Source organism: Giraffa tippelskirchi, chromosome 8 (genome assembly GCF_054371585.1).
Source record: "Giraffa tippelskirchi isolate mGirTip1 chromosome 8, T2T-mGirTip1v1.2.pri, whole genome shotgun sequence".
NCBI lineage: Eukaryota > Metazoa > Chordata > Mammalia > Artiodactyla > Giraffidae > Giraffa > Giraffa tippelskirchi.
Genome location: NC_137282.1, coordinates 110747501 through 110769121, shown reverse-complemented (window position 1 = coordinate 110769121; position 21621 = coordinate 110747501). Strand labels below are relative to the sequence as shown.

Genomic DNA, 21621 nt, shown 5'->3' with positions numbered 1-21621 from the left:
CTGAGTGAGTATGTGCAGGCACACACACACACACAATTCTGTCTCCTTCAGAAAATTAGCTGCTGGCAGTTTCAAAGCTGTACCCCGGCTCTTACACTTTGATCTTTCTCCCAGGTGTCTCTTCCAGCCAGCTACAGGATGGACACCTCTCCGGTCATGGTCTGGATGGAGAAGCTGCAGCTGCGGGGCCCCAGGGTCCGCTTGCAGGCTCGTCCTAGCCTTCAATCCCATTCCAGTTAGGACAGAGGCCAAGGGTGCCCTCCGGGAGAACTGGAGGGCTCTGGCGAGGTGACACAGAGGGCTGCCAGGAGGCACCGACACGATTCTCTGGGGTGGTTCCATCTGAGATAGAATGCCTCAAGAGGGTGAGTGCCAAAAGCATTTCTTACTTCAAGAAATTTTTAATCCAGATAAGGTAGAAGGAACAAACCCTAGAAGCAAAATGTAAACAGGTGAGAAGATGCAGTTCCTTCTCCCCATCTACCCCAGGTGGGTTCCTGCTTCTCTCGGGTTGCCAGGGGGTAGGGGCCACCCTTGCCCTGTATTCACAAGGCTTCAGGGCCACAAGGACTAAAGTCCTGGCTGACAAAAGCAGCAGGGTTAGGTACTTGTTCTAGAATCCTTCTTGGACCACTTAACAGCCAGTCTGATTTTATTTTCCAATGACAGGGCTTCAGTGTAATACACAAGGCAAGGGTGTAGTCCACAGACCTCCACCAACGGCTCCTCTCACACCTGAGGCATTAATTGCTTGTGTGTTCACCTAGATCTAACATCAGCAGGAGAAATGTCTGAGGCAAGACTCAGACCCTCCACTGAATGACTGCACTGCACCCCCCTCATGCCCATCGACTTCCCCTTATTTTCCTCAGCTTGGGTGACCACACTTTGAGTAGAGCCCACCTTGCAGACACCAGAGGGTGGGGAGCCTAAGCTCAGCTGGGTAGAGCAGCCCCCAGGAAGGGCATTGCCAGTGACAGACACGCCACACTCCTCAACTCCCAGAAAAGAAGAACACCACAGTTTGCAGCCGATGTCCTAGTAGAACCACAAGCAAAAACATCAACCTCAAAGGAGAAATAACATCCTTCTATAGGGTTGGCCAGGCTTCTGAGGTGGCACTCGTGGTAATGAAACTGCCTCCTGATGCAGGAGATATGGGTTCGATCCCTGGGTTGGGAAGTTCTCCTGGAGGAGGGCATGGCAACCCACTCCAGTATTCTTGCCTGGAAAATCCCAAGGACAGAGGAGCCTGGTGGGCTACAGTCCACAGAGTCACAGAGAGTCAGATATGACTAAAGCAGCTTAGCACGCATGCATGCATAGGGTTGGCCAAAGTGTTCATTTGGATCTTTCTGTATACCAGCTAATGGAAAACCCAAACGAATTTTTGGCCAACCCAGTGTTTCTTCTCTGGATAAAAAGACAACCACCCTCACTGTACCTTTGTGACTATGACCTACCCTTCATGTAGCAGTGATGCTGGGACGTGAGGGAAGGTCCACAGCATGGTACCCTCTTGCTGCTGCAGATTTCTGGCTTCAGGTTCAAACTCTGTAACATCCACCTCCACCTTCCTGTTTTTTGGCAGAAACCCTTGGGCCTCTCTTTTCTGGCATAACCAGTTCCACACTTCCCTCTACACCCCAACCCCTGCCCTGGGAGGCAGTCTCTCCAGACTTCTTGATTCCAGTGGTACCAGGAATGGACTAAGGGACCCTCCCTTTGCAGCCTTAGGGTCTTCCTCAGCTGGGCTGGGTCCCTTCATTTCTCGAAGCTTCTCCATCACTGAAGGTTGACTGGCTGGGGCTGCACCTGGGGGTGGAGAGCCAGTCTTTCTCTGGGTTGTTACTTCATTGCTTGAGGTGAGGAACCACTTCATGGTTCTGCAACTCAGGACGCACATTGGAATAGCCTGGGGAGCTTTTCAAAGCTACCAACACCTGAGTCCCAGCCGGCCCTTTTCAATCAAAATATCTGGAGCTCCAGCTGGGAAAGGTGGTTTTAAATGCTCTCCAGGTGATTCAAAGGCACAGACAGTGTTGAGAACCAGTGATTTACTCCCTCCTCATCCACACCCCCCATTCTAAATCTGTTAGGACACACGGGTTGATCTTACTCATCCACACTCCAGCTTCAGATGATAAAATAAGTAATAAATTTACCAATGTGGAGTCCAGCCATAAGACAGAGAAAGGTGGGAATGGAGGCAGAGTTATGCTCCCCAAGCTTCACGCTGCCATGGCCAGACCTACTTAACCAAGAGCATCTGCTCCTGTAGACATTTTCTTTTATCCTGGAAATATCCACCGTTTGCAGAATACCTTCCAATCTCATGCATTCAGTTCTTCTTGCAAACCCATTGAAAATCAATCTTAAAAAGAAAAAAGCCAGACTTCCCTGGTGGTACAGTGGGTAAGAATCTACCTGCCAGTGCAGAAGATGCAGGTTTGATCCCTGGGTTAGGAAGATCCCCTGGAGGAGGAAATAGCATCCCACTCCAGTATTCTTGCCTGGGAGATCCCATGGACAGAGGAGCCTGGTGGGCTACAATCTATGAAGTCACAATGAGTCAGACTTGACTTAATGACTAAACAACAACAACCAGGAAGATTCCACTTGCCTCAGCGCAACTAAGTCCATGCGCCATAACTACTAAGCCTCTGCTCTAGAGCCTGCAAGCCACAACTACTGAGCCCATGTACCTAGAGCCTGTGCTCCACAACCAAGGAAGCCACTGCAAGGAGAAGCTTGTGTACCTCAACAGAGAGTGGCCCTCTCTCACCACAGACTAGAGAAAAGCCCACACGCAGCAATGAAGACCCAGTGCAACCAAAAATAAAAATAAACAAGTTATTTATAAAAACAAAAAGCCACCCCACTTGGACTAGCTTCTTACCCCATGACACATCCAGGGTGACAGACCTTCCTCAATTCAAGAGATTGGGCAGGTAAAGTGGTATCAGGACCACCTATTCCTTTGCTCAGAAGTTGCTTCAGTTGAATAGATTCTCCCAGGAGATATCCAGTCCAGACACACAGAGGGGTGGGCCACAGTCCCCGGAGGTGGTTCTCGCCTTAACCTCTGCTGTGACGTCTCCGGGAGTGTCTCCAACCTAGCTACCAGAGGGGAGTAGCACATCCTTATTTTAAACAGTATCAGAGGCACAGTGAGAACCCGATTCCATTTAGATAATGGAAGGAATCCAATTGGTTGAAACTCAGATCAAAGCTCATTAAACTTGCTCCGACTCTCAGACAACCACAGAGAACATCAGAGAAATGTTACATTTTTTCTTTTACTCTTTTTCCTCCCCAACCCCAAGTCTCTTTGCTGAGAGAACTGTTCACAAGAATTAAGATCTTATTGAATTTCAGATGGAGAAATTAGATTCTGGCTGGGTTTTAAAAGGGCCCCCAAATCTCTTGAATGAATCCAATTGATTTGGCCACATGTGCCTGGGCTGAGTTTCATGAAATCACAGCAAACAGCATATTGAGTTCTGTAATCTCATTCTGTGGAGCATCCGATTCTGATAAAGCACAGCACTGTCATTCGCTAGCAACGCTGGTGCCAAGTCACAGCAATTATGGGCAAATGTCAATTTCCAAGTCTGCCAGTGTGGGTTAAATTGTGCACGGTCAAAATAACAGCAAGGCGCCTGCTCTGTCCCTCAGGGTGGGAACCCACGTGCAGGGGCATGTGCACCGCAGAGAAGGGACTGCTTCCTGATGGGCTCTGACAGCAGGACTGCCCCTCAGCTCAAGATGCTGGAAGAGCAGCAACCCCTTCAAACCAGGGCTTGATGCACCCACTTCTGGCAGGTGTTGTCACTCAAAATTATCAGAAAGGATCAGTTTCAGAATTTAAGAATGGACGATGGGTTATTTTACTAGGGCTGTCGTAATTAAAAAACACATTCTCCTTGGAAGAAAAGCTATGACAAACCTAGAGAGCATATTAAAAAGCAGAGACATTACTTTTTCTTGCACAATAGTCAGAGCTATGGTTTTTCCAGTAGTCATGTATGGATGTGAGAGTTGGGCCATGAAGAAGGCTGAGCACCGAAGAATTGATGCTTTTGAACTGTGGTGTTGGAGAAGACTCTTGAGATTGAACCAGTCAATCCTAAAGGAAAACAGTCCTGAATAATCATTGAAAGGACTGATGCTGAAGCTGAAACTCCAGTACTTTGGCCACCTGATGCAAACAACTGACTCACTAGAAAAGACCCTGATGCTGGGAAAGATTGAAGGCAGGAGAAGGAGACAACAGAGGATAAGATGGTTGGATGGCATCATTGACTCAGTGGACATGACTTTGAGCAAGCTCTGGGAAATGGTGATGGACAGGGAAGCCTGGCGTGCTGCAGTCCATGGGGTCGCAAAGAGTCAGACACAACTGAGCTACTAAACAACAATCCATAATTAAGTACCACAGATTGCATAGCTTAAACAACAGAAACACTGTCTTGTAGTTCTGGAGGCCAGAAATTCAGGATCTTGGTACCGACAGGCTTCTTTCCTCCTGACGGCTGTGAGGGGGTGTGCTCCAGGTCATTTTCTGTGGCCTGTAGACAGCCATCTCTTCCCTGTGTCTCTTCACATCGCCTTTCCTCTATAAATATCTGTCCCTGTGTCCAGATTTCCCCTTTTTATAAGGACACCAGTCATATTGACTGGGTCCAAACGAGGGCCCACCCTCATAACCTTGTTTTAATTCGATGACCTCTGTAAGGACTATTTGCAAATAGGGTCACATCCTGACATGCTGAGACTAAGGCTACAACCCATCCTTTTGATGCTGGTGGGTGGGGGACACAATTCAATCCATCACAGACTACAACTCAGCTGGAGTCTAATCAGAAAAGCTAACATTCATCGAGCATTTCTGCTCTGAATGTGGTATTGCTCTCAGTGCTTTACATCGACAGTTGTCAGTACTTTACAGGGCTGTGAGAATTCAGCTCAGAACCATTTAGAATCCAGATTTAGAACTGAAGAAATAGAGTCTTGACAAAGTTAAGTAGCAAGCCCAAGGTCACACTGCCGGTAAGAACAGAGCCAGAGTGAAAACCAGGTAGCCTGGCTCCCGACTGGGTTCTGGTAACTGCTCTTATTGATTTTATGCATTTATGTATGGCTGTGCTGGGTCTTCCATGCTGTGCTTGGGCTTTCTCTAGTTGTGATGAGCAGAGGCTACTCTTCCTTGCAGTGCAACAGCTTCTTGTTGCAGTGGCTCCTCTTGTCGCAGAGCACAGACTCTAGGACGCACGGGCTTCAGAAGTTGCAGCACGCGGGCTCGCCAGCTGTAGAGCTCAGGCTTGGCAGTTGTGGCATTTGGGCCTAGCTGCTCTCCGCATGTGGGATCTTCCTCGACTGGGGACTGAGCCTGTTCCCCCTGCCCTGGCAGGCAGATCCTTATCCACTGCACCACCAGGGAAGTCCTGGCAGATGCCCTTCTATGCCAGGAGTACATGCCTCACTGACTTCCTGCTGGAGGGAACATAATCAGGGGCCCGGCTGCTGTCCTCTGAGATCCTGCCCCATGTGGGCACTGAGGTCACACATCTTGCAGGCGCCCCCTCGGTGCCTGTCCTCTGGTGTCCTGGGACTCCTGTGGCAGTGAGTGCTGGGCTGTGGACTCCCTGGCAGCCCTGCCAGAGCTTCCTGGCACCATAGGACAGCTGGAATGCTTGCACCCACCTCCCCACAAGCCCCCTCCCCTGCCTCAGGGTCAGGCCTGCATCCCAGTCTGACTGCGGTGTTCCCAGCAGTCACCAGCACCCTCCTCATTTTCTTGCATTTCTCCTCATAAATCCTGGCATGTGTAGTCATGTCCTGGAGGTCCTGAATGAGCACAGTATTCTAATTCAAAGGCTTCAGAAAGTGTAGAGGTCCAATTCTGATTCAAATTCAGTGAGCTTGTCTGTATTTTTAAAACTGTAACATTGAAAAAGAAACCACACACACCGTGTTTTTCACTGGGTAGAGTTAGTGGTGCTGTCAGATGCAGTTTTGTTTAAGATTCAGGAAGTTGTTATCATTTTTGCCAGTTTTAATGCGATTCCATTTTGTCCTTCCTCAAACGCAGCTGAGCACAGAGCCCAGCACAGAGTAGAGGCTCAGCAACAGGAGGACAGACAGACTGACTTCAGAAGGCCCTTCTGTCCCCTGATGTTCTCTACCATGAACTTGGCTGCTGGAGGCAGGCAGATTCTCCAAAGTGGGAAGTGGGAAGAGAAAGCGGACCAGATTGTTTATGGTGAGGTCCTGGTTGTGAGTGTTATCTGCACACCTGCCCCTTCGTGAAAACAGAGCATTAACCCAAAGTGTCTGGTTGTGCTGCCCTTTGAAATGATAGAGGTTCTCATGGATTCCGAAGCAGAGCAGTTATGTCTTAGAGGCAGGAACACTGGTCCCTGGTAACCTTTTAGCCTGGGTAGTTATATTATTAAACAAAGAATCACATCCCTTTCCTCCTTTCCTATACCTATCAAACCACTCACCTGGCTAATTCCCTCATGCTAGGTCAGGGCCTTGGGTTAGCTAGTTAGCTGTCTAGTGGGCATCGAATTTCTCGAGGCCTTAGAGTGCCCCGTTTACAGTTAAACTGAACTGAATTCCAGGTGAGGGGGTTGGAATGAGTGAGCTCTAGGTCCTTCTCTGGGCTAATAGGCCCTGAAGTATGCATCTTGGCATGAATACTGAGCAGCCCAGATAAATCTGCACGGTGTTCATAGGATACAGCATGTCTTCCAATAGTGCATCATTTCTGCTATTTCCTACCCCAGAAAAACCACACAGTGACCCCCTTGCTCTCTGGGGTGGGGGGATATTTGACCAAGAGAGAAGAGGTAATACCCATTTTTTTACGAGCTTTGTGGTAGATCTCACCTTACTGTTGGTTGCAATAATCCAGATATTTATCATAAATACTATTGTTTTGCTTTAAATTTCAGAAGAGATAACTTGACCAGAGGTATATCTGAATCTTCATATTAGTATATTGTTATCATGGTGTCCTGCTAATTTTTTCCCCTCTGTTTAAAAAGTTATACTAGCAGTGATTTTTTCTATTCATGAGACCATCTCAGAAATTTTAAAAGCAGGGCACGAAGCTGACAGAAACTGGCTCCCTGACCAGCGTGAACATATGTGGGGCAGCTTTGATGTGAGTGATGGGATAGTGTTTGCCGATAGGGCCTGCTAATAATCCAGAGAGATGATGTCATTCTTGGCAGGGCCCAGAAAGAGCAACAAGAGGCCAACAGCTCCCCTCGGCTGGAAAAGCCCCTTTAGCTTCCTTGACTTCGTAGTTGCTGAGCAGATGAGATTGCAGAATTCTGTGAGCCCAGCTGAGCCATTTTACCTTGTGGGGATGGGAGTTTTTGTCAAGAAAGCTTGGGTCACTAGCTGGTTTACACAAATCCCTGAGAAAGGTTTACTCTGCCTTGACTCTCCTCCCTGGCATGGAGATTTCTCATACAGCTAGGAAAGAATTACTTCCTGGGGAAATAGTCCTCTGTACTAGAATTGCCTCACCCCATGGGGGTAGATTGAGCCTTCCCCCATGGCCCAGTGGTAATGCAGGAAATTCAGGTTCGATCCCTGGGTCGGGAAGATCCCTTGGAGAAGAAAATGGCAACCCACTTCAGTATTATTGCCTGGGAAATCCCACGGGCAGAGGAGCCTAGCGGGCTACATTCCACGGGGTCACAAAGAGTTGGACACCACTGAGCGTGCACCCACGCACCCACACACGGGGGGAGATTGCAGCTCTTCTACCTCAATGAGTCTCTCCTGATTTTGGATGGACTAGGAGGGGATAGAAGCAACACCTGGGGAGGAGAAGAGGAAACTTCATGGTACTTTCCAGAACTATAAAACACACCCTACACTCTTTAATAGAACACATTGTTTCTTTCCCTTTAATTTCTTGGATATGTTTAAGCCAAGGACCCAGGGAATCCTCATGTTTCCAAGTAAAGATGCTAACCAGTGTTCTCCCCCCAACACAGTCTGGCTCTGGTGACACATGCCACCAGGGTAAGCAGACAACCCCCCAGTTTTTCTGACACCTCCTCTGTGTCTGCAGCCCCAACTCTTTGACCCTCTAGGGAGCAGATGCTTGCCCTGCTAGAAGAACCCCATACAGCCCTATGTGTGCCTGCTGGGAAAGCCCCAAAGAAATTTTGGTTCCTTGATGAAAGGCATTCACCACAGAACGGATGACACAGTCTGCAAGGAACTTGGTGAAAGCTGGACTACTTGACCATGATATCACAAGTTGTTGGATTTTCTTCAAAGGGGTAGCCGACTCTACATTGCCTCCAAAGAAGTTGCTTATTTACCAAATTGCCTAGGAATGCAGGCCACTTGTACAATGACAAAACACATTCTTCACAGAAATGTTAGAGAATAAGGGGCTTTTATGTAGCTGGTGATGTTCTTAGTGATTATTCTGCAGAAATGTTACAAATAATGATACTTCTTGATTGATGGAGTAGATGTTGTTTAGCAGGCTTGGAAATAGAGCAAATGCTGGTAAAGCACATGACATTTTCCAGTTGACATTTACAATATTCAGAGCTCTGTTGCCATAGAAAAAATCCACTGGGATGCTGAGTGGAAAATATTTGCGGAGAAGGCTGATGGTTAGTTCCAGTTCCATACAGCCGCATTCATCCAGTCCCCAGATACTCAGGGAGAGACCACCATGTGCCCCGCAGTGTTCTAGGAGCCGTGAGCAGAGGACACCATTCTCTGCTCTCACATTCATGAGGGAGACACGGGCAATGACAAAAAGTAAATAAACCATAGACTATGTCAAACGGTGACAAATGCTACAGGGAAAACTAAAGCAGGGAAGGGGGAGAGGGAGCACTGAGGGCAGGTGAGAAAGGACAGGGGAGGTGTCTCTGGGGATGAATTCAGACATGGACCTGAAGGAAGGGTGGGTGTATCCATGTAGATACTGGGGGTGAATAATGTGGGAAGAGACGGCAGCAAGTGCAGAGGCCCGAGACAAACCTCCGGGCAGGCAGAGAAACAGTGTATAGGCTGGAGGGGCTGGACTGTGGTGAGCAACGGGGAGAGTAATGGGAAGAGGTCAGAGGCAGCCATATATTAGATTGTACAGGCCTCCTAGGGTCAGGTACCATCTGCTTCAAAGTCAAAGTCACTCAGTCGTGTTTGACTCTTTGCAACCCCATGGACCATACAGTCCATGGCATGTTCCAGGCCAGAATACTGGAGTGGGTAGCCATTCCCTTTGCCGGGGGATCTTCCGAACCCAGGGATTGATTGAACCCAGGTCTCCTGCATTGCTGGTGGATTCTTTACTAGCTGAGCCACAAGGGAAGCCCAAGAATACTGGAATGGGTAGCCTATCCCTTCTCCAGGCAATCTTCCCAACCCAGGGTCGAACTGGGGTCTCCTGCATTGCAGGCAGATTCTTTACCAACTGAGCTATGAGGGAAACCTACTTCCTCTTCCTAATTCTGCTTCCTGTGGCGCAAACATCCATAATCCACCATCCTACAGGCCCAGCTCTTCTTTTAAGCCATTGCTGAAACCCCTTCCTGATATCCAGGGCCCTCCTAGGTCTTCTGGTGCCACCAAATTGCACTGCATCTTTTCCTGTGTCTGTCTTCTCCTCCCATCCAGATTCTTGCTCTGTTATAGTAAAGCCATGGGTAGCCTTTTCCTTTATTTCCTCCTGGAGTTGGTTCAGTCCTGGCAAGTATCTACTTGGCAAGTACAAGGAAAACACTTGTGACATAGAAACTCTGAATCTACATTCAGAGCTTCAAGAATGTTATTAGCTCTTTTGTCTTTTGTCTGACTCAGAAAATGCTGTTTTAGGAATTGCTTCATCTTATCTACTGATCAGTGTTCTTACTTTAAATACAGTGGTCTAACACAAGAAATGTTTCACCTCCAAATTCCAATATTGCAGAGTTTCAAAGCTTGCTACATTTGCCCTATTTTACAGTTATAATTGGAAAAGAGTGCAAGTTTTTTCAAATAACTCTCAATTTTCTCTATTGTTAAAATATAAGATGGATTTTTTACTCTGCAAGTAGCTTTCCAACCAAAAAGATATAATAATATTCTCAAGTTCTTAGCTACTGACTTTTAGTTTAGTGCAAGAGTGGGCAACCTTTCTGATGTGGGGGGCCATCCTCTGTACAGAGTCCTCTTGACCAGCTTCCTAAAGGCGGGCATCTCACCTTGTTCATCTGGGGTTTCCCTTTGTCCAGACACTCAGGAAGTGCCCAACATGTCACCATATAGGTTCCTATTATCATCCCCATTTTTGTATTAATAGATGAGAAACAGGTGAGAAAGTGATAATTGAAGGCTGTAATTTGCTGAAGGTCGCACAGGTAATTTGTGGCAGATTCGAGACAATGCATGACAAAGTTGGTTTGAATCAGTGCTCACAGCTTTTATTGTTAGTGATCAGAACTCTGGAATGTAGAATGGGAGATAAGACACCTTATCTACCTACATGACGTGGCTCTTTATTTTGCACTTTGTAAATTTGTCACCTAACTCTGAGGGAACAAACGGGGCAGCTTTCTGGGTCCTTGTGTGATGGAGACAGGAAGATGAGGGGGTCCTGAGAAGAGAGCAGGAGGAAGCGTCCTGGACCAGAGCCGATGCAGAGAGAGCACAGTAACGGTGATGAGAGAAAGCACCCGGGAGGAGGGGGCAGGGAGGCATTGTTATTTTTCCTGTGGTCAAGAAAGTTGCCGATTACTTCTTTCCCAAGTCCTGTAATTTACATGTGTTTGGATGAATCCCATTGGATGATGGGATAAAATCTGGGGACACGTCAGGCGTTTTGGTAGAGTGATTTATGGTCACGGAGCATAAGGAGGGCACAAAGCTATTCAGTCAGGAGCCAGGAGGAGAGGTGAGTGGGGAGAAACGGTTCAGAAACGCTTGTTCCTGGAGCAGCTTTGGCCTGAGAGAGAAGCTCTGTGATCTGGTCTTTGACTAATGAGGGGTAGGTGAGTGATCTTGTTGGCACCACAGGGTGGTGGGTTCAGCCTGCCACATCTGGCTTCCACCCTCACAGACCAGGGTCTTCCTTCCGGCTGTCTCTTCCTTGGTAGACGTAAGGGGAGCTGAGTTCTATCCCTAAATCAGATATTCCTTTTAGGGCTGTGAATTCTCTACTTCTCTTGCTGTCTGTTTTGTAAAAGGTAGTTTCTTAACAAATGATTGCTCCAATCGTTCAGCAGAACACTATGACTCCATGATGTTCTTCCCTGCCTGCGTGAGTACTAAGTGGCTTCAGTCACGTCTGACTCTTTGTGACCCCATGGACTGTAGCCCACCAGGATCCACTGTCCGTGGGATTCTCCAAGCAAGAGTACTGGAGTGGGTTGCCATGCTCTCCTCCAAGGTATCTTCCTGGCCCAGGGATCAAACTCACATCTTCATTGGCAGGCGGGTTCTTTACCCACTGGTGACATCTTGCCTAGGGTCACCAATATTTGTTTGCTGAAGATGAACTTGGATAGAAAGGAATAAGAAAGGATGGGTGATTTTGGAAAAGCTGGGGTGGGAGGCTAAGGAGTGGGTCTCTAGGTAGCTTTAGCATCTTTGTCAGAGCAGGTGTTAGATCAGGTAACTTGGGGGGGGGGCATCTCTTCCTTTAGATCTAGATCTACTGGGGAAAGAAATATGGGAAAGGGATTCAAGCCATACCGGGGAATGAAGTCCTCTTCCATTGTCATGCCAACCCACAAATGCTTGCTCAGCCTAGAGTTTCCCAATCTGTCACCCCCATTTTAAGGATGAATGATCCAAGTACTCAGACAGCTGGAATTATCCTGCCCAATACTGCCCACTATTTGACTCAGAAACCACAGTCAAACAAAAGCAATCCAGCATGATGGAAAGGCAAACATACCAGTAGAAAAAAATAATGCTCCCCCCTTAAATAGCCTTTTTGAAATCTCTTCAGCTTATAAATAGTGACTAATTTAACTCCATTAAAAAAAAAAATGGCTCTGGGTCAGATTATGTGTTGTCTGCCTGCTGAAGATGAATTGCATAACAGATCCAGCCAAATATTGTAGCCTAAATATTGGCCCTATTAGAACTGTTGAGCTGAATTTTTCAGAACACAATTCATAACATTTCCCCCACCTCCCTGCTTCTATCACTGTATATAACATGCTTTTCTTTTCTCTCTCTCTCTTTCTTAAACTTCAGTCAGGAGCCCCCGAAGTGACCTAATCCTCTTTGACGTCTGCAGTTTTCTGATTTATGAGAATAGTGAAAGATTACAGTACTCTCTCTGAATAAAGGTCCTCACTGTGAAAACTCCACAAAGACCACAGACATGGACACTTTGCTGCAGCTGGGCCTCCACTGCCTTTACAAAGAGCCAGTCGGGGTGCACGCAGCAGGCAGCCCGCTGGACACACGTTGAACACCGTGGGCTTTTTTTCCCCTTTTGCCAGGATACTTTTCTAGATTAAAAGGGAGCTTTCCTGGGTTCTGTGTAAAGGTTCACTGTAAACACTTGCTTGGTCTGTGTATGGTAAACATTTTTAAACTCAGAGCTGGAGCACAGGAACTGAGCAGAGAAAGTCCAGGGAACAATTCAGCAGGACAATGCTGGTAGCCCCCGGTTACCATGGAGGGGGTATGACCAGTGCTAGGACTTGAGCAACTCCACTGGAGCTGTCTGGGCTCCAAGCAGTTCCTACAAGAGACACTAGAGCCAGACTTGGTCTGATCTGTCAGTTTGACCACGGCTGGAGTTGTGGCAAATAAAGGTCCAGACAGAGAGCTAATGAGGGTGTGCAGGCATGGGGTCTGTTCCCTTGGATGAAATGTTTGCTTCTGCTCGGCAACTTCTGCCTTACAGAGAGAGCTGGAGGGAGAGAATTTCCTTCTCAGCTATCCTTTGTTGTCTCTGCATTTCCCTGCTGAGCCTGGAAAGGGAGGGGAAGTAAGCAGTATAGGGTAGTGGTTCAGAGCACATGCTGTGAGTCTGGCAAGACAGGCACTTTATTCCACGTCCACCATGACCTTAATGAGGTTCCACGGTCACGGGCAATGAGCACTCCTGGCCTCCCTAGGCTAGAGCCTAGGCCAAGTTGAACCAGAGAACTTAATTGTTTTTCTCACTACACTAACAGAACTTTGGCTTTTCCAGGCAGTCCAGGACAAGTGACAAAGTGGAATGGAGAAGGTTCTCAGGAGAGAGAAGCTTCAGGACAGGGAGGCTGAGCTGAAAAACAGGGTGGTTCACTTGAGGCCTCTTGTGTTTCGGACTTTTTTTTTCCTGTAATGTATTCCCTTCTTCACCGTTAGAACTTTGTAGCAGTGTCTGCCTTTCAGGATACCTTAGCAAGTGGTGTCTTGAGGGATGAAGGAAGAGCAGCTGGGGCTAGAGTTGGCAGAAGTGGTACCAAGTGAGGGCAGGAGCTATAGGAGCCAAGAATGATGCCTCGGAGCCAGGAGACAGCAGAGAACCAGGTCAGTGTGAACCGTCTCAGGACCAAATAGAACACCACCCCCCTTCTAGTAAGGATGCTGGAGAAAAGAAGGAAAAGGGTAATGGGTGGATCTGGACTGCCATAGTATGTTAGAAGGAAAAAGATGAAGCCACTGCATTTGAACATTAAGGACCTCAGAAAATGAGAAGACCTGCAAGTTATCAGGAAGGCAGACGGGTTGCAGTATTAGTATGTGACCTGGTGATGAGGTGTCCTTAGAGCTTCACCCTGGGATGCTTAGCAAAAGGTTATGGAAATCCCTTGCATCTTTTTCATGTCTGCCCAGGTAAGGGCAAAGGCCTCTGAGATCCATGTAGTCTCACTAAGGTCCACAGGGGCAGAGACACCGAGTTCATTGTGAGCTCCCCCCAACCACCTCCTCCCAGGCCCCCCGCCCCAACTACCCAACCACTGTCATCTCTTCCTCAAGCCACTGTTCCTGGTTCTAGAAGAACACATGTAGTGGAACCAACCTTGAGTCGAGGCCAGCAGCATGTGGTGTATCCCAGTGAGCCCCCACTCCCACATCCTGGTCTAGCTCCCTGGGTTGCCCCATGGCATTCTGAAGCTCCTGTCCCTTTTACTCTATGCATGCATTTCCTGAAACAAGCATGAAGCGGATCAAGGGAGAAGTCTGAGTCCAAAACAATAAGCTCCCTCAGAAGAACTCATCTCTATACCCTCCCCTGTGTTGTTCTGCCCTCTTCACTGGGGGAGAGAAGAAAACTCCAGTGACTGGGACCTCCGGTTCTATTCACAGTCCTCCTTGGAAGATCAGAAGGGCTAAAAACCACCAGGCAATGGACCTGCTGCAGCTTGTGCTCTGGCTCTCAGTAGCAGAGGTCAGCAGAGGTAGGAAGGTGATGTGGTCCCCAGAAGCTGCTGGCTTCTCTCTGTGTTCCCCTGGCTTAGATCTCCTCCTGAGCATATGGTAATTGCCCAGAGAGGAGGAGTGTGTTCAATCACCCAGAGGGAAAATCAAAGTCAGCTGGAACAGCCGACCTTGCTTGCCTCTAAATGATTAGCATATAGGACCCACCTCGAAGGAGCTCCAGGCTACTTGCTCGGGTTAAAATGGACAACAAGCCTCTAAGTGGGCTTAAGGTGTAGACAAGCACAGGCAAAGGTCTTCACCTCTTCTTCCTTCTGCCTCTGTATTGTTTAACACGTGGGAAACTAGTGTCATTCCCTGGAGAAACAAAGGCAGCTTATCCTCAGAGCTTAGCTTGCCTGGTTGGCACCTAAATGGACAATTTTGTAAATTCATGTGAAAATTGGCTTGCTCTTTCCTGACTTTTCTATAGGGATCATGTTACAACAGGATGGTTCAAATTAGAGTCACCCCTTTAAAAGAGCTCCAGAGAAGAGCCACCCATTTTCATCTTTAATGATTACTTTATGGAAATTTCAAAGGGACAGGTCTCCTGGGGACCCTCCAGAACAACCTGTGATGAGAGCTCAGCGCCAGCCCCGCCCCGTTGCCTCATACTCTGGGCTCCAGTCACCCTGCTGATGGATTGAAATGTGCACAAAATACCATGCAAAATGGGCTGTCAGCTGAGGTATAACCATCTTTTTTGTTGTAGGCAATACATTTCGATTGCCAAGTTTGTAGCTGTAACCAAAATTAAAAAAAAAAAAGTCTTAAAAAATTATCTTAACTTACCTCACACTCAACATCTTATCAGCAATCTCTGTAGTCCTTGCCTTCAAGAAAGCCCCAGTCATTGTCATCATTAGGCTGACTTCTGCCACAAGCCTCCCTCTTCCCTACTTGCTTCCTCCCATCCCACAATCAATAGATTCTCCAACAGGAACCAGAGTAAACTTTGAAAATGTAAGTCAGCCCACATCCCTTTTCTGTTCAAAATCCACCGATAGCTTTCCATCTCACTCAGTAAAAGCGAAAGTCCTTAGTTGGGCCCGTGAAGCCGTGCAACCTCTGACCTTCTCTCTTACTGGTCTGGCCTCATAGGCTTCCTGCCAAGTCTGTACCCCAGGGCCTTTGCACTTGCTATGCTCTCTCACTAGCAGGGCTCCCCCACCCCCTTTTTTAAAAAATAGTCTCCGCTAAAATGGTGTTTTTGTCACGGAGGACTTTGACACATCCAGTCACTCCCTATCCATCCTGCCCTGTTTTCTTTCTTTATCATCACTTGACATATTGCATGAGCTTGTTCACTTGTTCGTTGTCAGCGTTTCTGAGTGAGCAGGGAGCTTTCTTTTGCTCACTACATCGTCCCCAGTACCTAAAACAATTTCTGGCACAGGGCTGGAGCTCACTAAATATTGACTGGATGGAGGAATGAATTCCTGGGTCTTCCTGCTCTTATCAACAGTGCCCAGTAAGGCTCTAAGTAATAAAGGGAATGCTAATAAGAAGAAATTATCACGATGGGCAGAGGTTTTTAGAGAATAAGCAAACCTGAAAGAAACATAACTAGAAACTGAAGGGAAAAGAAAATAAGCAGAAAGTGATCCTGACTCTTGTGTACCCATTCGCTGAGTCAGAGCCAGGCCACATTTGTTCACTTCAGCTGCTGAAATCTGGTTCTTGTCACAAGCCAACCTAGACATCTATTTTGATACACATATTAAATGTCTCTTGGCACACAGAGTACTCATATCACTTACCAGATTTATTGAAATTATGGAAAGCAGTGTGAAATGCCTCCTGCCATATGGGAAAAGAGGTGAAAAATGCTGACATTTGGCTCTTAGCCAGCTTCACGAAAGTTTAGAGTTTCAGACTTTTTTTTTTTTTTTTTTAACTCCTGGGCGTGGTAGCTCTCTCTTATCAAACTTCTTTTCCCCAAGTAACCATAAAGACATGTCTGTGTATCTGGAGGTATTTTAATACTCAAAGCACCATATTCTGATATGTATAAAACTTGACATTTTGGCCCAGCTGTTATGAGAAGAATTGAAAAGGCTCTCTTTGCCCTATTAATTGCTTGTCTTCCATATTTCACTTTATTTAGCTCCAGTGAGCTTAGGGATCAGCTTGGGGGCTTGACGCATTCAGTCTACAGTCATGGAGCCCACCAGGAGCCCAGCTTGGGCCCCCCACAGGGAGGCCATGGGAGTGCTTGCTGCCCCAACCAGCTGCTGTCCTGAGATCTCAGGAAAGTCTCCTCCTCTCCCAGCCTCTCCGCCCACTCTGCTACCCTTCTCTCTCACCTGAACTACGACCGGAGCCTTCTCCCTGGCTTCCCCATCTCCCCAGCTGCCAGTGCAGAGCTAACAGTACCTTCTGCGAGGGGCCATGGAGTTTAGCCGAGATGGTCCAGTAAGGTACTTTAACGTTGCGCTAGCACAGAAGTTCTCTATAAAGTTTTACTGGGGATTATCATTAGTTTTTATTATGATTATAGCTCATGCTCCAGTGGGCCTCTTTTATTGGGAGTTGACAGATCTTTCCCCCCTAGATGTAGTTCTTCAGGAGATTCTATATTTTATTTCAGTGAGTCACCGTGGCTAGAGGTGTAGTCATTCTGAACTGCACGCTTGTACCTAATGCCAGCCTGGCAGGGATGTTGGGAAACATACATCCCTGTGTTGTCCAATGGGCCTAGACCTCAAATATTTGAACTTCCAAATTTCTAACAAATACTGTCAAAAGGTGAGACAGAAATAAACAACTGCTTCTCAAACCCATATCTCACCTACAGCCCCAAATGAAGCCTAGATTTCCTGCAGTAGAACACAGTCTCAGCCCTCAGGAGTAAGTGTGTGTGTGTGTGTATGTGTGTGTGTGTGTTGTGACTAATTCTACTGAGAAGAACTCAGTAAGCATCTTTCAAGAGGAGCTTTCTTTCATCTGTGCTAACCTGGCATTAGCTGGTAAAGAATCTGCCTGCATAATCGACTCAATGGACATGAGTTTGAGCGAGCTCTGGGAGTTGGTGATGGACAGGGAAGCCCGGTGTGCTGCAGTCCATGGGGTCGCAAAGAGTCAGACACGACTGAGCGACACAACTGAATGGAGAAACAGACATGGAGAATAGACTTATGGACATGGAGAGAGGGGAGGAGGGGGTGAGATGTATGGAGAAGTTAACATGGAAACTTATATTACCATACGTAAATAGCTAGATAACGGGAATTTGCTATATGTCTCAGGAAACTCAAACAGGGGCTCTGTATCAACCTAAAGGGGTGGGATGGGGATGCTGCTGCTGCTGTCACTTCAGTCATGTCCGACTCTGTGCGACCCCAGAGACAGCAGCCCACCAGGCTCCCCTGTCCCTGGGATTCTCCAGGCAAGAACACTGGAGTAGGTTGCCATTTCCTTCTCCAATGCACGAAAGTGAAACATGAAAGTGAAGTTGTTAAGTCGTGTCCAACTCTTAGCGACCCCATGGACTGAAGCCTACCAGGCTCCTCCGTCCCTGGGATTTTCCAGGCAAGAGTACTGGAGTGGGTTGCCATTGCCTTCTCCAATGGGATGGGAAGGGAGGTTCAAGAGGGAGGGGATGTATGTATACCTATATGTATACCTATGGCTGATCCATGTTGAGCTTTGACAGAAAACAACAAAATTCTGTAAAGCAATTACCCTTCAATTAAAAAATAAATAAATTAAAAATAAAAATCTGCCTGCAATGTGGGAGACCTGGGTTCGAGCTCTGGGTTGGGAAGATCCCCTGGAGAAGGGAACGGCTACCCACTACAGTATTCTGGCCTGGAGAATTCCATGGACTCTATTGTCAATGGGGTCGCAAAGAGTTGGACATGACTGAATGACTTTCACTTTGGCTTTTCAGCCTGGCATTAGGGGGCTTCCCAGGTGGCTCAGGGGCTTCCCTGATAGCTCAGTTGGTAAAGAATCCACAGGCAATGCAGGAGACCCTGGTTCAACTCCTGGCTTGGGACGATCCCCTGGAGAAGGGAAAGGCTACCCACTCCAGTATTCTGGCCTGGAGAATTCCATGGACAGTCCATGGGGTCACAAAGAGTCAGACATGACTGAGCGACTTTCACTCACTCACTCACTTAGGTGGCTCAGTGGCAAAGAATCCATCCATCTGCCAATGCAGGATACATGTGTTTGATCCCTGGGTCAGGAAGATTGCCTGGATAGGGAAATGGCAACCTGCTCTAATATTCTTGCCCAGTACATCCCATGGACAGAGGAGCCTGGCAGGCTACAGTCCCTACAGGGGTTGCAAAGAGTCAGACATGACTGACGTGACAGCACATGCACACACAACCTGGCATTAGACCATCATCCCAAACTCAATATTTCCATGATGACAAAGTTTTATGTAGTTTCTTCAGAGACGGCCATCTTAACACACCCATTCTGACCCCTACAGATGAAAAAGCTCACAGGACTGAAACTGCCCGCACCCTAGCTCTAATCCTCACCCTTCCACAGTAGGGAAGAAATGTGTCTTTATCTTCCTCTCCTGCGGGGGCTCTCCTTGAGCACCCACGGTGTACAAGGCACATGCAGGTTTGCTCCCAGCCCAGGACTTACATGAATACAGCTTGTGCTCCTGGCTGCCTCAGCCAGGCTTTCCAAGGGGGAATTATGCACATGGTTTCCATCCCTTTGCTTGTCTATCCTCAGGAGGTGTTTTGCTTTTGTTTGCTCTCTGGCAGATCTCTCCAGCCTTCTTCTGTTTGTTGTGGTAACCATGTTCAGAAGGAGAAGGCCCTCGTTAGCACAGAATGAGAGTCTGCAATTTTTCCAAAAAAGTTTTGTTCATCTTCAGTGACGTTGTAGGTAATTAGAACCATCTACTCATCACAAAAATAAATTGACTATGGTTTGCAGAAGGTAACTGTTTATGAAGAACAGGGCAGTTTGTCTCTTTTATACAGATAGTATCAGAGGGTGATAACGTTTTCCATTTATACGTGTTGTTGGGTTATCCTAAGACTTCGGGTCCAAAATATGCATCTCAACCGTTATTTTGAAAAAGAGACTTTAGAGATTTCATATTTTTTGTCATTTTAAATCTAGTGACTGAACATATTTAATCTCTTCTTGATGACTCAGCATCATCACCATCAGTGTGGATAATTTTACTGCCTGACAGAGAAGCAATGACGTCAGAGTCTGGTGAGTTATAAGCTGCACTGGGAAAATTTCTAGGTAAATGTCTTGGGGTCTTAGATTTATTGAGCTCTAACAGTTTTTCTAATGATTCCCTAGATATCAGACCTTTACTTGTCACTGTCTTGCTGTACTTGTCTCTAGAAACCTTCCCCCCCTCACCACACGCTTATTGGAGGCCTATTTTTGAATGTTTACTATATGCCCACAGTGGTCAAGACTCAGTCCCCATAGAGCAGCCCTGCCAGCAGGAGAGACAAACAATGAACAAGGTCACAAACAATTCTAATTTGCTTTGGTCTGGGAATGTGAATAATCACACTTAGGGGAGTTACGGATAAATTGAGGATAAACAGGATTTCAAAATGTTGCCTGCTCAGAGTCTATCTCTGTTTACTTCTGAGTAAGTCTCAAGCACTGCAACTGTTGGCTTCATGGCTCTGTGGAAAGGGGGAGCTTCTGTATTCCCGCAGAATATCGAGGATAACACTGAGAATGACTTAACATCACTAGAACTAGGTTTTTGACAGTCTGCCGAAGGGCCCTTTGCCTGCAACTTAAAAACTGAGGACAACATGGCAGCTGAGAGTCTAGAGATTCCAAGCTCATCTCTCTGGGTCTGCTCTGGCTTTATCTTCAGATTTGCTATCCAGCTGCCAAGTCCCCCGATGTGGATGTCTCATAGCACCTGAAATTTAACTTTCCATTCCTCTCCCTTGCCTCCACTCAACACTCTCTTCCTCTAGTATCCTCATCTTATATAAGTGGTGCTGTAACCAGGATTGTTTTGCCCAGTGGACAGCAAACTAAAATGTTGAGACACTGAGCTTTGGCAGCAACTGAGAAGACAGTAGAGCAAGACTCATACGTACCTCTGCAAAGGCAAGGACTAAGGGTATTTATAGAATCGTGAGTAAAGCAGTAGAGTGGGCTCAGGCGTGGGGAGGGTGGGGAAAGGATTGGGAAAAGCTGCAATAGTCATCATTCTGCTCAGGTGTAACTAAGCTCCCGGGGTCAGCACTTTCTAAAATGGAGGCGCTTAGCGCGATCGGAGGGTGAAGTTTCAGCCCTCTGATGTCAAAAGGTCACAGAAAGACACTCACGCATGCCTGGTTGGAGGGTCGTGGTCCTATCAAGTCTTAACCAGCTCAGCTTCAGCTAGACACAGCTGACTCCCAATTCCTGAAAAACAACTTGGGCGAACCTCTTCTTGTTCAGGCCACATGCGCTTAAGGGCAGGTAGGTCTTAAAATGACCTTGATTAGTGAAGGCAGGTGAAATGGAGTTGACTAATTGTTACCCACTGTTTCATAATCTTCCAAAAATCAAGGAATTCTTCTCAAGTTCTGTCCTATCATACTTGACTTGCTGAAGTCCCACCCCACATCCTATTCATCAACTAAGCCTGAGGATTTTTATCTCAAAAGCATATCCCCAATCTGAATCAGATCATGATTCTTCCCTGCCTGAAATCTATCAGTGCCTTGTTTTACTCTCAGAAAAAAAAAACCCATCTCCCAGCAGTGTCTTCAAGGAAGGACAGATTCCTTCTTGAAGAATAGATCAGTCTCCTATTTCTGGTTTTTACTTCTCTCACCATCTGCCTCCCTCGTGCTTGCGCCAACCACACTGGCCTTCTTCCTCTTCTCCCCAGTTCAGGTCTTGGGCCAATAAACTTTATTTCCTGTGCTTGACTGCTCTGCTCCTGACCAGCCAAATAGCACGCTCCTTCTTTTTATCACTGAGATCTTGACTTTAATATTGTATCTTGTCCTTATAGAGCCCTTCTATGCCAGTTATTCTCATCTTTCAGTGCTCACACAAATCTCTGGGATGCAGATTCTGATTCAGTAGATCTGGGCTTGGACCTTAAATTCTACATCTCCAAGAAGCTCCCAAGTGATGCTGTTGCTGCTGGTCTGTGGACCACACTGAATCCTAGTAGGCCACTGATAAAACATTTGTTGTTATGTTTTTGTTCCTCCCAGCCCCAGGGGCATGAAAGAGCCAAGTCTCCAGCTTTAGGTG

General features: G+C 47.1%; 1 long non-coding RNA gene across 1 annotated transcript in view; it reads left to right on the top strand.

Annotated features, from left to right (window-relative positions):
* Window positions 1-21621, top strand: part of LOC145516437 (uncharacterized) — a 141465-nt gene that overhangs the window by 110792 nt on the left and 9052 nt on the right. The window contains exon 3 of the long non-coding RNA XR_014061392.1: window positions 19501-19599. This is a non-coding gene — a long non-coding RNA (uncharacterized LOC145516437). The remainder of the gene's footprint in view (window positions 1-19500; window positions 19600-21621) is intronic.